Source organism: Polistes canadensis, unplaced genomic scaffold (genome assembly GCF_001313835.1).
Source record: "Polistes canadensis isolate GaletaPanama2010 unplaced genomic scaffold, ASM131383v1 scaffold_62, whole genome shotgun sequence".
Classification (NCBI taxonomy): domain Eukaryota; kingdom Metazoa; phylum Arthropoda; class Insecta; order Hymenoptera; family Vespidae; genus Polistes; species Polistes canadensis.
Genome location: NW_014569609.1, coordinates 538029 through 543469, shown reverse-complemented (window position 1 = coordinate 543469; position 5441 = coordinate 538029). Strand labels below are relative to the sequence as shown.

Genomic DNA, 5441 nt, shown 5'->3' with positions numbered 1-5441 from the left:
GTGTCAAAAACAAATAACATTAGTGACGTTGAAAATTCTAAGATAAGAAAATTACTTCGGTAAAAAAATAAATATAATCTTTTTGTATGCTGTAACCATAGTTCAATATCATTTAAAAAAAAACAAATTGCATTAAAAATTTCCAAGACACGTATTTTTGACCATCGATAAGTTAAACCACATTAAAAGGTACATCATCGTTGAGAAAGAGAAAGAGAGAGAGAGTGTAGAACGAAGCGGACATCCAATTTGAAGCAACGTCGAAGGAAGTAGTATGAAAGAGTAATTAGTTAGTAGAACATCCGTAGAGGTATCTCGGTAGGAAACTCTCGTTAAGGAGAAATGGAAGTTTCGAACGTGCTGCTTCTTCTTCTTCTTCTTCTTCTTCTTCTTCTTCTCTCCAAATTTCTTCTAACAGTTTCACCAAATTTTCTCTCCCTATTTCTCTTACACCATCTCACCCTTTTTTTTTCTCTCTTGCTTCCCACCCCCTCCCTTCTCTCCCACCCTTCCACCCCCTCAAAAAGAAAATTCTATTTTATTAATAAATAAGTATCATAGGAAAGTTGGACATTAAAAAGAACTAGAACTTAGTTTTGACAATTAATCAAATGACAATTACTCTAAACTAAATTCTAGTTCTTTTTAATGTCCAATTTCTCTATGATATTTATTTATTAGTAAAATAGAATTTAGTTTTGATTAATTGTCATTGGAATAATTGTCAAAACTAAGTTCTAGTTCTTTTTAATGTCCAATTTCTCTACTATATTTATTTATTAGTAAAATAGAATTAGTTTTGATTAATTGTCATTGGAATAATTGTCAAAACTAAGTTCTAGTTCTTTTTAATGTCCAATTTCCCTATGATACTTATTTATTAGTAAAATAGAATATAGTTTTGATTAATTGTCATTTGATTAATTGTCAAAACTAAGTTCTAGTTCTTTTTAATGTCCAATTTCTCTACTATACTTATTTATTAATAATTTTATTTTTGGAGAGACGAGAGAAATAACTAATTGAATTCTATTTTACGTTACAGTAGCCTAATCTTAGAAACAAATAAGCAAGTAAGCAAGGAAGTAAATGAACGAACAAGAAAGTGACTGATACAAGTATCAATGTAATATTTTTTTTCTCACCATTTTATCCTAATTGTATTTTGTCTCGTCTAGTTTATTGTCAATCGATATCACTTCGTACGTATTCGAAAGAAAAAGTTTCCACGTTTCTTCCCAGTGGATTACTAAGAGGAAATAGTATTGTAAAGATAGTAGTAGTAGTAGTAGTAGTAATAGTGTTAGTAGAATAAGAAGAAGAAACCCGTGTAATGTTAATTATCGTACTTGTTGAGTTAGGTTTCGTACAAACAAGACGTTTGTTCCTAGACCGATACGAAACGTGAGATGCAATTAATGCTTGATTACTTGATCTTGCATATCCAAAAAAAAAGAAAGAAGAAGAAGAAGGAGAGTGAGTGAGAAAGAAAGATGTGGATAATTTTTTGGTTGCTTTCGATTCTAAGTAAATCTCTTGTTCTTGTTTTACTTCTTGCCTGCCAACCGATCGGAAGGAGAACAAAAACGCGTTTTTCTTTCTAGACGTTGTCGGAATCGGAATCGGAATCAGAACGAATAACGAAGACCCAAGGAGTTAACGAATCCACCTCCTGGTTGTGAACGTAGCTCAATAAGCTCGTTGTTTCGACTTCCGATTGTAGCGAAAGCTATAACACGCCTATAGTAACATAATAGTTCAAATCTAAGTTAATTGGGCTCTCTCTCTCTGGATGGTAGCCGTCAGCGATAGTTTCTTTTCTTCTTCTTCTTCTTCTTTTCCACCCCCTCACCACCCTCTTCTTCTTCTTCTTCTCTTTCCGCTTTTATCCCAGCTCGATCATCCATCTATTCATTTTTTTTTTCCTTCCTTTATTTCGTTACTTCCATTCTCGATCTTGTCGGGGCCAACGATTTACTCGACGGAAAATTTTATGAACAGGAAAAAGACCACGCGAAACAACTACCCAACCACCCCACCCCCAACCACCCACTCCCACCACCATCCGGATGGTTCAAGGAAAAGAAAACTGGACGTAACTTTTGCCTCAGGCAACTGAATCTACCTTTTTTCTTCTTGTTCTTGTTCTTCTCTCTCTTTTTCTATCTCTCTTTATTGTGCAGTTAGTTCACTTTAAGACGCAAAAGGTACAGACGTTTTAAAAACAGATTCTTTTGTTCACACTGCATTGACTCCGGTACTCTTACTTTATTTTTATGCACTGTGTATAGTTATCATAGATTTCTTTTTTAATAAATTCTTTATTTTTCTTCAGTACGCATTTATATATAAAAGTATATGAAAGAATGTGAATATTATAAATAAATGACAATGTTAAATTAAGATTCTATGTACGAGTAACTCACGATATTCCATTTTTCGGACGATTATTCTATCAATTCAGTTATTTAGAGTCCTCGGTCCAACTTTTCTATGAATATCTATTTTATTTGGCATGAAGGTGCCATAATAAATCTAATTTTGTAGCTATTACTTTGTAAAAATTATCAATAGTAATATGTCAAAGCATATTTTTCTCAAACCTTTAATTTTTTCCCCCTCATTAATCCCTTGGCCTACACGATATCTGCCAATTGTGCGAGCCATAATAAACAAGAGAGTCGTCGCGCGCCATGCCATTCTTCAACTGTTCAGCCCTATACCCGAACTGGCTCAAAATATATACTTTTCATGACATATATTATATATTTCAATGAAACGAAAGAAATTGTGAAAAAAATAAACAATTTTTAGGTACAAATAGTAATTTTAAGACGTCTGGGATTGAATCATAACCAATTGATCAGTTGAAAAATAATAATTTATTATTTCAAAGAGTAGATAATGAATCAATAACAATTTGAAACGTGTGAAAGTAACGAAGCTTTACGGGCAACTAAAGTAAAAGATCATGCAATTTCGTTAAAAACGAATATAAAAACCACAATTACTGATGTTACAATACAAAGGAAAAATATTCGATGTGGAATAACTCCAATCGCTTGTTTTAATAACGCGTTCTAAAAATACGCGGCATCTTCTTATGCATAAATTACTCACCACGAGTCGGACTCGTGGTTTTAGCTTATGGCACAAATTCTTTACCACGAGTCAGACTCGTGGTTATAGGCCAAGGGGTTAATAAATTCTTTATTTTTCTTCAGTACGTATTTATATATAAAAGTATATGAAAGAATGTGAATATTATAAATAAATGACAATGTTAAATTAAGATTCTATGTACGAGTAACTTACAATATTCCATTTTTCGGACGATTATTCTATCAATTCAGTTATTTAGAGTCCTCGGTCCAGCTTTTCTATGAATATCTATTTTATTTGGCATGAAGGTGCCATAAGAAATCTAATTTTGTAGCCATTACTTTGTAAAAATTATCAATAGTAATATGTCAAAGCATATTTTTCTCAAACCTTTAATTTTTTCCTCCTCATTAATACCCCAATATCAATAAAAAACGAAATATGAATCTTATTTGAACTTGTTTCTAAATTATACCAATTCTAATAATTCAGTAATTTCGTATTTCAATAAACACATATTACGAGTAATTATCATATGAATAAATACACGTGATTATATTGATATTCATTTATCAGTAAATGATTATAGGAATAAAGTAATATATATGTAGATAAAGAATTCAAATAAGCTCAATTTGAAATAATTGAAATTTTGCCTTGATTGTGAATGCTCATTTCAAATATCTTCTATATCAATATAAACTGTCAAAAATGATTGGAACACAATTGTGGATATATAACTTTGAAATACAATCAAATGGAACATATGTTTATAGAAACTTTTTTCATTGATTTCATTTCCCCTATCCACTTCTGAAGTCCCGATGATCTCATATATTACGAAACAACCTTTATAAAGAGTAGACTTCAGTTTTTATATCACAAATTTTTTCTGAACATTTACAAAAGAATATTCAAAGTTTTCTTTCGAGATTATTTACAATAGTTTCACAAAAAACATTTAATATTCGATATGAGTATATTGAGAAAATTCATTTTTTCTTTTCTTCGAAAATTATTCTCGATAAATGTTCGAATAAAAATAAAAATAAAAAGAAAAGGAAAAATTGCCAATAAAGAAATACAATGATTGGTATTCGTATAATTAAAAACAAATTTTATTTTTAAATGAAATCAATTCTCATATTTTTTCGTGTTATAGAAATTCACGGTGTAAGAAGTTGTGTTCTTTATTTTTTAAGTCTTTTGTAAATGTATTTATTATAGATAGAAAAATGTGAATATTATGAATAAATGACAACATTAAATTAGTATTCTGCGTATATGCACGGATATATTTGATAAATAAAGAATCTTATTTAGATTTAAAATCTGGAATAATCGAACGATCCCCTTTTGTAAATTTTTATAGTATCGGTAAACTTAAAATCTTTTTTTTCTCCTCTTTTTTAAATTCACGATAAAACAAATTTAAAGCATTTGAAATGCTTTATACGCTTTAGAACTTCTATGTGCGCAGGCAAAAATATCAAATTCCATTTAAAGAAACGCCGGTGACCTTCATAAATATGGAAAAATCTGATCTCCAGATAAAAGCTCTCTTTTACCATATCTGTATGTTTGAATCAAACATATTCTTCCGTAAAAATGTTTTTTTTTTATTGTCAAAAGAAACAGAGAAATATTCTCTTTCTAGGGTATACATATATACAAGATTATAGAATTTATTATTTTAGAAAATTAAGGTATAATATACCCTCCCAAAATTATATTATAATACGATAATAAAAAAAAAATAAAATGTGTGTCCCAATTCTTTTTTTTATTAATTTTTACTGCGTATATAAATAAAATATTATAATATCTAAGCAGAAACATTTGTACCTTTACATAATCCTAATATTATTAAAAAATTGATAAGTATACTAATATTATATTTTATTATCATAACTATACATAGATACACAAAATGAGATTCTGGGAATTAGAACGAGTTACAACTCTTTTCATTTTAGTAAAAATAGAAAAAGAAAAAAAAATAATAAAGAAAAGAATGATATGACATAATACGTTCTGACATCCTATGACCTTATTTTTCGCGTATATGCACCGATGATGCACTCACACTTTATTTCTTAATGCAACCCAATTTTTTTATTTTCCAATCAATCGATCTCTTTTTATTATTCACCTTGTATAAATACTAACTAACCCGCAAGTTCATCGAAATGCCGATACTTTATGTGGTATTTGATAGTTTTATGTCAGAAATAATAGAAAAATTAAATTAAAATAAAATAAAATAAAATAAAATAAAATAAAATAAAAAATAAAATAAAATAAAATAAAATAAAATAAAATACAATACAATACAATAC

The 5441-nt window shown here is 29.0% G+C and overlaps 1 protein-coding gene across 1 annotated transcript in view; it reads right to left on the bottom strand.

The window, feature by feature from the left end:
- Nucleotides 1-5441, bottom strand: part of LOC106786007 — a 226729-nt gene that overhangs the window by 184471 nt on the left and 36817 nt on the right. The gene's annotated exons all lie outside the window — the stretch shown is intronic.